General features: G+C 32.2%; 1 long non-coding RNA gene across 1 annotated transcript; it reads right to left on the bottom strand.

Annotated features, from left to right (window-relative positions):
- Positions 1-3,956: 3,956 nt before the first annotated feature.
- LOC128293188 (uncharacterized) lies at positions 3,957-5,249 on the bottom strand. Its single transcript, XR_008283294.1, has 2 exons — positions 5,132-5,249; positions 3,957-5,036 (listed from the first exon to the last, which is right to left on the bottom strand). It is a non-coding gene; the product is annotated as an uncharacterized LOC128293188 (long non-coding RNA).
- Positions 5,250-12,608: the final 7,359 nt, after the last annotated feature.

The following is a 12,608-nucleotide window of genomic DNA, read 5'->3' as shown; positions in this document are numbered from 1 at the left end:
AACAAAAACTCAAATGGAATATAAAATACATATATATATACCTGATACATATATATATGGGATAATTTTTTTTTGGTGCAGGCTTGTCAATGGTCAGCACCAAAAAAAAATTAATATTGAGTCTGATGCCGGCCATTGACAAGTCAGCTCTAAAAAAAATATTTTTAAATACTGGTACTCTAGTGCCGGCCATTTACAGGTTGGCACCAATTTTTTTTTAAAACTCGTACTCTGGTACCGGCCATTGATAGGTCAGCACAAAAAAATTTTGATTTTTTTTGTACTTAGTACCGACCATTGATATGCCAGCACCAAAAAAAAATTAAAACTCGTACTTTGGTGCCGGCCATTGATGGGCCAGTACCAAAAAAATTTGATTTTTTTTGTACTTAGTGCTGGCCATTGACAGGCCAGCACCAATTGTTTTTTTTTAAACTCGTACTCTAATGCCGGCCATTAACAGACTAGAACCAATTTTTTTTAAATACTGGTATTTTTGTATACCAGTATGATACGATTTTTAAAAAAATACTCTGGTGCCAGCCATTGACAGGCCAAAACTAAAAAAATCAATTTTTTAAAGCCTAACACAATTATCAGGCAATCGTGGGTCCAAAATACGTGTTGGTGCCGGCCATTAACAGGCCAAAACCCCATTCGACCGTTCATTTCAGGTCATTTTGGTGATTGTTTTTGAACCTAGGTTATTTTTGTAAATATCAATTTTTTGGGTCAATTTAGTAAAATAGCCCTATATATAAGGTTTGGTGCCGGCCATTACAAGACAAAAAAAAAATTAATACTGAGTCTGGTGCTGGTCATTGACAAGTCAACTCTAAAAAAAAAATTTAAATACCGATACTCTGGTGCCGGCCATTAACAGGCCAGCACCAAAAAAAAAATTTTTAGCCATTGACAGGCTAGCACCAAAAAAATTTGATTTGTTTTTTACTTGGTGCCGGCCATTGACAGGCTAGCACCAATTTTTTTTAAATACTTGTATTTTTGTATACCAGTATGATACGATTTTAAAAAAAAATCCTGATGCCGGCCATTGACAGGCCAAAATAAAAAAAATAATTTTTTAAAGCTTGATACAATTATCAGGTAATCATGGGTCCAAAATACGAGTTGGTACCGGCCATTAACAGGCCAAAACCCTATTCTACTGTTCATTTCAGGTCATTTTAGTGATTGTTTTTTAACCTGGATTATTTTTGTAAATATCAAAATTTTTTAGGTCAATTTAGTAAAATAGCCAATTTTATGCCAGTGTTATCTTTTCCTCTGTAGCCCGCCTAATATATGAAAAAATTTAAAATATATATAAAATTCATAAAAATTTAAAATATACATAATGTATACCAACTGTGGGTTGTAATGTTTAAAATTTTCATATTTTAATTAATGTTTTATTAAAATTAATAATTTTTCTAGAAAATAGACTAAATTTATTATTTATAGTTTCTAAATTGAACTGATATTATTTGATTAATGATGAAATTTGGGTACATATTAAATTAGACCAGACGTGATAAATAGATGATATTTTGCTTAAGGCGGCCTTGACCTTTGAGCATTAAAATTTATTTTTAAAATAATATACTTATTAATTAAATAAATTGAAACTAATTCAATAACTTTTTCCTGTAAAAATTATTACTCTTATCTATCAAAATAAAAATAGGCAACAGATTAACTCTTTTGCAAAAATAAAAACAATAAAGTAAAAATTCAAAGTAGTGTGTGCAATTCAATTTTTTTTTGTTAATTAATATGTTAAACAAATTGTTAAGGAATTTTCTTTCTTAAAAGAGCTTTAGGAAAAGTTACTATATTTCATGCTATTTTACCCAGATAATTAAAAAAATATTACAGAAATCATCTTAATTAAAAATAATCACCTAAATGACTTAAAATGAACAATAAAATTAGTTTGAGGTAATCAATGGTCGGCATCAGATAAATTTCTAACACAATTATTTCTTAAAAAAATAATTTTTTAGATGCTAGAGAGTAGATGACCGACACCCTTTTATTTTTTTCACCCTGTATTATATTGGTATATGTTTTTACAAATATTTAGAAGAAAAAAATTAGAGTGTTAATACACTAATGGTCGGCACCCCTTTATCAAATTAAAAGAAATGTTTTTTGAGGTGTTGGTACACCAATTGTTGACACCTTTTTTTAAAAATTAAAAAAAATTACGTGTTGTGACACTAATGGTAGGCACTCTATTTCCAAACTTTTTAAAAAAATTTGGGTACTGGGACAGTGATGGTCGTTACCCTAGTACCAAAATTTAAATTTTTTTTAGAGTATTGAGACACTGGTGGCCGACACTCCAATACTAAATTTAAAAAAAATATAACTTTTTGGGTACTGAAACACTGATGACAATCACCCCAATACCAAATTTAAAAAAAATATTGTTTTTGGAGTGTTAGGATATTGATAATAGGCATCCCTTCAATATATAAAGTTGTTTTATCTTCTATTTGAGATTTTTGTTTGCTTTATCAACTGAAAAATATTAAAAATATTAATGTTTTGTTTGTTGATAAGGAAGCATAAATTTTTGCAGGTTAGTTCCCAAATTCTATTTGTTTATATTCATTTCAACAGAAAAATGATAAATACAACTGAAGAAGGTTGTCTTTCAAAGTCAACTAAAAATTATAATTAAATTCAACAAGCGTGTTTTGCTGGCGAATTTGAAACAAAAGATCAATACAAAAATAGCTACCCATTGCGGGAAGTAAATGTTAAGACTATTTTACAAATTTTTTATTTCAACACGTCCACTCAAGTTTTTCAGAAATGGAGCTTGAAGATTATGATAATCTAAGGATAATAATAGCAATTTATTGCCCCCTAATATGGATAATCCCAAACTGATTGAATTGTTTGCAGAGATAGCTAAACTAGAACCTATTCAAGTTGTAATTCCAGTAAGTCAGCGTTCTGGAATTGATTTTTATATTAATGTCTACTAGAAAGATTAGTCGAGTTGTGGAGGTTTACTAAAATCTTCACTATCATGGTGAGATGCTCTTTATTATCGGACATTTTTATCACAATTTTTTACAGTGACTAACACCTCTAAATGAATCTTTAAACGAGGATACGAGATTAAGCCATTATACAAACATCAACTATAATTTGCATTTTCGAGAGTTTACAGTGGCCCTTCAGAACTCAACTGATCTTCTCACCAAAAATTAAAATCAAAATTAATTCCAAAATACTGACTTACTAAAGTTACAACTTCAACAGGTTATGGTTCAACTATCTTCACAAACAACTCAATCAAACTGGAATTATGCATCTTAAGGGGGCAATAAATTATTATTATTTCTAGATCATCGTAATCTTCAAGCTTCATTTTTTAAAACTTAAAAGGATCTATAACAATCTCAACATTTGCTTCCCGCAATAGGTAGCTATCTTTATATTAATCTTCTGTTTCAAATCCACTAACAAATCACACTTATTGAATCTTATTCCAATTTTTTGTCTACTTTGAAAGACACAACTTTCTTTAAATGTATTTATCATTCCTTCATCGAGATAAACATAAACAAACAAAATTTCAGAACTCATCTTCAACAATTTCTAGTTCCTCCTCAACAAACAAAATACTAATATTATTAATATCAATTTTCAAGTAAAGAAAAAAAGTTTAAATGAAAGATAAAACAACTTTATGTATTAAAGAAGTGCCAACTATCAGTATCTTAACAACTAAAAATATATATATTTTTTAAATCTACTATTGGATATTAAAATTAATATCCCAATAACCAAAAAATATTTTTTAAAATATGATATTGAGATGTCAGCAATTAATGTCACAACACTAAAAAATATTGTTTTTTTAAATCTAGTACTAGGGTACTAGCCATAAATGTCTTAACACCCTAAAATTTTTTAAATTTTAGTATTGATGTGTCGGTCATCACTATCTCAATATCCCTATTTTTTTTTTAAATTCTAATATTGGGGTACTGACCCAACACCAAAAAAATAAATAAATCAAGTACAAAGGTAGCTAAAAAGTTTTTTAAAATTTTATAGAGGGTGTCAATTATTAGTGTTTCAAGTTTCAACACCCAAATTTTTTTTTCTAAATATTGATAAAAGCGTATATCAATATGATATGAGTTGGAAAAAAATAAAAAAAATTCGACCATCTACTCCTAACACTAAAAAAATATTTTTTTAACCACTTGATGATTGTGTCAAAAATTTATCTAATGCCTACCATTTATTACCCTTAACCCCACTTTAATGTTTATTTTAAATCATTTGAGTGATTATTTTTAATTATGTTATTAACATAATTAATTATTATATTTTTATGTTATTTGGATAAAATAGCCTATATTTTATGAGTACTTAAGATTCATTAAGGGATGTTGAAAGACAGCCTGAGAAAAACAGGTAGCCGGGCTTTTCCCTGCCCGTCACTACCCAAAATCCTAGATTTTTTAAACTTCCCGAGTGCCACGCCTTCCCTCCTACGTACACTTTAAAAGGTAACATTTAAAGTAATTAATTCTTAATTTTTGGAAATTAACAAACAAAAAAAATAAAGTAACACTTACAGTATTGCACTAGCAAAATCAAGCTTTTGAACTCCAATCTTTGTAGTATCCATTACTGCATTCAAATTAAAATTTACATAAAATACAAACCAACAGAAGCAAAATAGATTGATGAGAAAGAGATCTACACTCCGGTGATATCAATTGGCCTCAGGGACGTCGATAATAATTTATTGCATAGTGGAGTGAAGGCAACAGCTAGAGCAAATGGAGAAGGAAGAAGAGGAGTAAAGAGTGAAAAAGACTTATCTGTTACAGAGTGTGCCGAGATTTGCTATGGTGGCGGTGGAGAACAATCAGGAATGGGTCAAATTGCCGAACTAGGTTGTGGTTGGAACCAATTGGTAGAGAGTCTCCATGCAAAAATATCTCATGAGACAATAGAAGAAGAAAGGGTTTGAAGAATTTAAGATGCACCCCTATACCCTATTTAAAATAATTTAAGTGTTAGAGATAGTAATAGCGGATACCCAAGATCAAATTTAAAAAAAAAACTTTTTTGGTGGAGTTAAAAAAATTACATGATGCCATATTATTTTTTGCCATGGCCTGTGTCCGAAGGTCTAATGCAGACCATCTAAGTTGGAGGGGCACGGTTCCCTAGCCTCTCAAGTCCCATCAGCCACTTTTCTTTTTCTTAAATTCCTATTTATTACTTTAAATTACTTTAAATCTCATTTTTTTAAATCTATTCATTCATTAGTTTAAATTACTTTAATTCCTATTTTTATCCCTTTAAATTAATTTATCCTTAAATTATATTTTAATTAAAATCGTATTTTTTTATAAAAATTAATTTATTTCAATTTTTAATTAAAATTTTTAATTAAATTGATTTATGATTTAATTATTTTATTTTAATTAAAAATAATTATCTCGATAAAGTGGGTGCTGGTTATTAGAATTCTAACACTCAAAAAATATTTTTTAATAGAAAAAAGTGGTGCCGACCATTTATTGTCCAACACCCAAATATTTTTTTTAAAATATTGGTATAAATGTCTAAAAAAAATACAATGGTGTTGACTATTAACTCCCTATCACATAAAAAATATTTTTTTAATACCTAACACAATCATCAGACAATTCAAAAATCAATGTAGTGCTAGCCACTTAAGTCTCCCAACCAAATTTTACTGTTCATTTTAGGTCATTCGAGTGATTTTTTTTAACCTAAGTTATTTTTGTAATTGTTTATTTTTTTATATCATTTGAGTAAAATAGTTAGGCTTTTGAGTTTGGAGCTCCAAGTTAAAATTTTTATATTCAAAGTTATATTTTATGTTTTGGATTTAAGATTCAGGGCTCAAGTCTAAGGTTAAAAGATTCAAAGTTTGTGAATTAAGACTTGAGGTTTTACTACTCAAATTCTTAAAAAAGGTCACAAATTGTCTAAAATTTCTAAGTTTTCTGTTTCAAATAGACTAATTTAAGGGCTTAATTCCTTAACATAGAACTCAATTTGATTAGGAAAAGATCACATATCGGCTATGTTAGAGGCCAATTTTGGGCCCATTTACATTAAACCCCCATAAGCCCAAATACATTACAATAACCCAAACCCCAATCATTAAACTAACCCATTTACAAAATAACCCAATCCTCAAGACCCCTTAACACATTTGAACCCAATTCAGCCGGCCCAATTACCCAAACCCAAATGGCCCGTTTCATAACCCTAAAACCCAACAGATTACTAAACCCAAATACAACCCAATAACTAAACCTACCCGAGCCCACCTAAGCTAACCCTTACCCAAAACCCATTACAAAACCCAAATACCCCAAGCCCAATATCTAAACTAACCCAAACAAAAACCCTAAACCTAACAGGCGTCGAACCTACCCCCCACTTGCCCCTAACAGCCCTGCAGCACCGCCCCACCGGTCATGTCCTCCACCAACCCCTCTGCAGCACCACCCATCCCCTGCAAGCAGCAACGAATGGACAGAAAACAGTAGAAAATAACAATGTAATGGCTATAAAGCCAGTCAAATTTTTCATTGTAGAGGGGGGATTTTTAGAATCAAAAACAAAGAATATTTCCATATACACAAGAAGATTCAAAAAATATAAAGACAATACGAAAATAATATCAGTCCAGCAACCAGAATACAGGCATCAAGCATTTAAGGTGATTTTTATATTTTCTATTTTTAATTTCATTTTTAAACCTATTTTCCCATCTACATATATATTATAAACTAAAAAACACATAAAAATATATTTAAAAATTACCTTCTTGACCACGAATATATTAAAAAATTACCTTCTCCGCCACACAAGACGGTGGGCTTGGCGCCAACGACAGACGGCGACCGACGATCGACTCGTGATGGCCCCCCGCCAAATTCCTTTCCATCCCTTTTCTCTCCCTTTTTTTTTCTTTCTCCCCTTCCAAATGAATTTTTTTTAAATTTTTTTAACTTTTATAGGGGACCAAAACGGTGCGTTTTAGTCCCCCCGTTTAAACCAAAAACGGTGCAGTTTTGGCCCTGGGTCTGGTCGACCCAACCCGCCCCAAGCAGGATCCGCGTGTTTTTTTAAGGGAGGGGTTATTCGTGCGTTTAACCCCTCCGCTTTTTAAACGTTTTGCAATTAAGTCCTTCATGATTTTAATTTGGCCCTGGATTCTGTTGAGCTTTTCAATTTAGTCCCTGGCCATGCGCATCGTTTTAAATACTCTGGGCTAATTGCCCTTTTGGCCCCCCACATTTTCATGCGCTCTCTAATAAATCCCTTCCTCATTATTTTCTTGTAAATTGGCCCCGAAATTTAATTTTTAAATTCAATTTCGTCCCTTTTAAATCTTTTCTCATTATTCTACTTTCATTTTAATATTATTTATCTATTATTATTGTTTTTATTTTTAGTATTTCATTATAATTATTTTTAATATGTATATATATTATATGTCGTTATTAATAGTTTTTTTATATGCATTCTTCCTAAGACTATATTATATACTTGTATATATTCTTTTGATATATTAGGCATATTTTAAAAATTTTATATTGTGCATATACATATATACTTTTATAACATATTATGAATACAATATACATGTATTGTTATGTTTATATTTTAATATTATTAGTTATTTATTATACTATTCTACGTATAATTCTATTACCATTATATATTTATAACCTCATCATTATTTGTATATATGTATGTATCTATATAAGCGTATGAATAGTTTTTTTATATACATTATTATTATTTCTAATAGGCGTATACTATGTAAATATTTTAGTACTATAATACATATGCATGTTTTTATTATATATATATTACGATATCGCATCTTTTAATATTATATCTTTATACATGTCATGTATATATTTTCAATACTATATTACATAGATTTTTTTACCATATTATGTATGTCATGTATATATACGTTTTAATGTTCTTGTACTATCTTATGTATATATTTTTAATATCTATATTATGCATGTATTTTAAACACCTTATTTTATATATGTCATGTACATTTTCTAACACTTTACCACATACGTATATACACTTTTATTGTATTATGTACATGTTATTATTATATCTATTTTACCTATTTTATTCATTATTAATATTGGTTTATTATACGGTATATACATACTTTCTACATAGTATTATTTTCATATATCCTTATAGTTATTACTATACTTATTATTTTCCATATTGTCACTTATGGTCTTAATATTATTATATGTTATTTAGTGTACATATATCTTTTATTGTTACTATTTGTACTATTATTATTGGTATATATACATTATATATGTATATTGTATATGATCATTTTAATATGTTATATGTATATATATGTATTATGTACGCATATTAGTATTATTATGTAAACCTCTTTCATCCTATTTTACGTACATTTTCTTAATGTCATTATTACGTATATACATGCATTATTTCCATTTCATATTTAATTTTAGTATTACATTACATCTTTATTGTTTATAATATTATTGTCACACTTATATTTATTTCAATGCACTTCTAGATCATCTTTTATTTATTTTTATTTCATATCAATTTGCTTTACTTTTAAGCGAAAATCTTTTTCTAATTAATTCCAATAAGCAAGGCAACTTATCGGTTTAACATTAAGTCATCGATTTCATCGCTATGTTGGGTGAACATCAATTGACTCGTGTTAAAATGGTATTTCCTTCTCAAAAATCCCAAAAAAGTTATTAAAAATTCTCGTGTTTTAACCGGATCACGTTTAAATCTTACATTGAACTCGAAGTTTTGAAAATCAAGACAACACTTGTTTAACAAGATACCAATTTTGGGCGTCGCGAGGGTGCTAATACCTTTCTCGCGCGTAACCAACTCCCGAACCCTAATTTTTCTCTGGCTTTTGATGTAGACCTAAACTCGGCCTTCTTTTTGTTTTAAAAAAAAGAAATCTAATAGGTGTCCGATCACACCTAGGAAAAAGGATCGGTGGCGACTCCCACTTTATTTCAAAATTAAACTTTAGTTTTCAAGTTTTCACTAAATTGCCACAATTAGTGACCGGAAGCAAAATTTTTACGTTGCTACAGCTGGCGACTCCACTGGGGACCCATTTTTGTGAGTCGAGTCGGATTAAACACGTGTTGTCAAATTTTTGAACTTCCTTGTTCAAATTAATATTTAGTCGTGATCATTAAAATTTGTTTTCAAAAAAATTCATGCATTTGCATCATGCTGTAAATATTCTTCTAACTTGTTTTATCTTGTTGGTTTTCAGCTCTAAGTTTTTTAGTTTTTGTAGTTTAGTTTTTAATAAAACGTAAAGGTTTCTGAGTTTCTCCCCACACACCGTGCACTTGCATTTTGCATAACATGAGCTCTCTACCCAGGCTCCGTCCGTTTAAGTGAAAGTAAACGCTATGCCTTCGTGAGTTAACTCGTCCCTCCATGCGAGCTAGTGAATACTTTGGGTTACATATGACTTATGCTTTCGTGAGTTAACTTGTCCCTCCGTATAGGCATAAGTAAATGTAATCCCTCGAATTGAACTCGTGAGCCTGTGATGGGCTACGACCAAAGTTTCGTACTAGTCTTAGTAGACGATAGTACGAGCAATTGATACCTATCCGAGGCTGAAGCGCATATAGTGAACCGTACGAGCCACCTAATTAGAGCTATGCTGAACCTTTGATCGTTAATAGTCACCAAAATAAGTACACGGGAGAAACTCCTCTTACCTTTCATTACTTTTACATTTCTACTTTGCAAAAGAATCAGGTCTATTAGACCTAGTAGCTTAATTTGTTGGAATTTCTATAGTTTTTCTCAGTTCATATTTGTTGTGGTTACTAACTAAGTTCGTTTGTCTTTATTTTTATCTTTTTCATTATGCATCATAGGCATCATATTAGGAAGGTGTTGACTAGAGATCAGTTGCCAAAAAATGGGTTTCTAATGGAAGAGTCAATTATACAAACAAGCGAGAAGAATCTTGTGGTTGGGGTGGTCTCTAAAACTCGAGAAAGAAAAGGGATAGTCTAGTGGAGGGATGTATTGCCAATCTGCCCGAGCACGTAACTGTGAATGTTCACCAGAATAACCTTGAAGATTTGGTTCGGGTTTGGAATCAATGAGACTCAGACACTAGGGGTATCTTTATTAAAAGATATGGGGACATAGCCAACTTGATTGCTGTCAACGTAGACGAACGATTGATCCAAGCCATGGTCAGATTTTGGGATCCGGCTTACCAATGTTTTACCTTCAATCAAGAAGATATAACTCCGACTACAGAGGAGTACGTTGCTTTGCTTCGTGTTGAAAATGCACAACTCTATAAAATATATGTGAAGGAGCCTAAGCCGATGACATTCAAGAAAAAATTAGTGAGATTGACAGACATGACTGACGCGTGGGCCGAAAAACAGATAAAGAAGAAGAATGAAACCATTTGCATTCCATGGTCTTCCCTACGAGATTTGGTTCTGAACCATCCCGACATGTTGAAAAGGGTAAATCTATTTGCTTTGGCCATTTACGGTTTGATCATCTTTCCAAAAGTCCTTGGACACATAGAAGTTGCGGTGGTGGATTTCTTCGAAAGATTAAAGCAAGAAATCAACCCTGTCCGACTATCTTAGCCGAGACCTTCAGATCCTTAAACAATTGTAGAAAAATAGGGAATGGACGTTTTATCGGATGTGCACAGTTGCTCAATGTCTGAATTAGCCATTTCTGGAAATTAGAACGCACACCGTACCACATGTTTTCAAAAACCTTCGCTCCCTTGGAAGCTTACCTTGAGAGAGAATGGCCAAAGGATGTCACTGAAGAGCATTGGGTTTCAGTTTTTCAGAACCTTCGAGCTGAAGATGTAACCTGGAGAGCACCGTGGATACACTCGTTAGTTCTGTTATACAAGGTTGGAAATCAAGATTGGGTGCCACTACTCGGGTTATGGGGAAGAGTTGGATACGCTCCGTTAATAGTCCAAAGGCAATTTTCTTCACGACAATTCATACCCGCCACCAGAGGATTAGCATAGTCCGAGTTTGCTTTCGCGGGTGAGGGATATATGAAGAGGGTTCGAGATATCGCAAAGTCTTGGAAGAGAATTTATCTCATGGAGTTAGCTCTGTACGCTGACACTCTCACCCAAGATTATGTTATATGGAGAAAGCAACGAGTGAATAGTCAGCACGTCTCGTCGACAAATTACACCATCTAGAATCCTTTCTCTGAAGAAGTGCCATCTGAGCTAGAAATGGCAAGGCAAGAATTTGAACGAGAAAAGGCCAAGATGTCTCGGGACCTTAGTGCTCTTCAAGAGGAAAATTACCAGTTGAAGATCGACGTTCAGATTGAAAGGTCCAAAACCGAGAAAGTGCAAAAAGAAGTTGAAGTCGTAAGAAATGACTTAAGAGATCTTCATCTAGAAAATAAGAAGTTAAGAGGCACAATAAAGAATAGTGGGCTGGGCAAGTCGTCGACAGAAAGGAAAGAAGAAATAAGCAATATTAAAGGCGGGATGGAATTTTGGAAAGGAAAAACGAAGAAAGAGGAGGAAAAGGCTGCGCGGGCTATGATAGAACTAAGGAGGAAGAACGCCGAATATGAAACTGTGTCTGTCGAACTTACGATTAGTCAGTCCGAACGCCGAGAGTTAAAAGAGAGAATACGAGAATTAGAAGATATGCTGCAAGATCGTTAACAATAGTTAGATACTCTCTTAGAAGCTTTGGAAGAAAAGAATAGTCAATATGATAGAGACAGTCGTGCTTACGACGAGGGCCTCCAAGAAAAGGAAATTCAACTTAGCTATTTGATCAATGAAATTCGTAGGGTAGCCATGTACATGGTACAATTATCGAAAGAAGCTGAAATTCTCATTTACCAATTCCCTCCAAGTCGAAGATCAAACATATCAGAATTCATAGCACGAGTAAAGGAATATGGTGATATAGCTAGGAAGTTTGTGTAATGGCTGAATCGAAAATAGCAAAATGTTTTGTAATGAACTCTTTTGATGAATGAAATGCCTAAATAGGGGCTATCTTGAAATCAACACTCATTTATTGCATTTCTTTCATGATTGACATTCATTTATGCATTCATTCATTCATTGCATGTACCTATCCCATAATCACTCGCTAAGGTTAGAATCATATAATTCGCAGTCACAACACTTCAAATCTAGAATCACGCCATTCGTATAGAATGCGTCGATAGGCTAGAACAATAGAGGCTGAGTTCAATGAAAGAATTGAAAAGATGGAAAGAGTCCAAAGGGAATTACAAGAACAACTGGCTAAATCACAGCAAGAAACGAGGGATCTGATAGTGAGATCTCAAGAGGAATCACTTGAACAGAAGGATCAAATAGCTAAGATGATGGAAATGATATCGGCTCTGGTAAAAGGAAAGGGACCTATGAACCCTGACGTTATGGAACCACAGTTAAGGGCTAATCATGATCAGGATCCACCCCATCTGCCAGGATTTACTCCACCGCATGCCCACGC

Source organism: Gossypium arboreum, chromosome 5, assembly GCF_025698485.1.
Source record: "Gossypium arboreum isolate Shixiya-1 chromosome 5, ASM2569848v2, whole genome shotgun sequence".
Taxonomy (NCBI): domain Eukaryota; kingdom Viridiplantae; phylum Streptophyta; class Magnoliopsida; order Malvales; family Malvaceae; genus Gossypium; species Gossypium arboreum.
The sequence above is the reverse complement of the archived record's forward strand: the minus strand, read 5'-3'. Positions and strand labels throughout refer to the sequence as shown.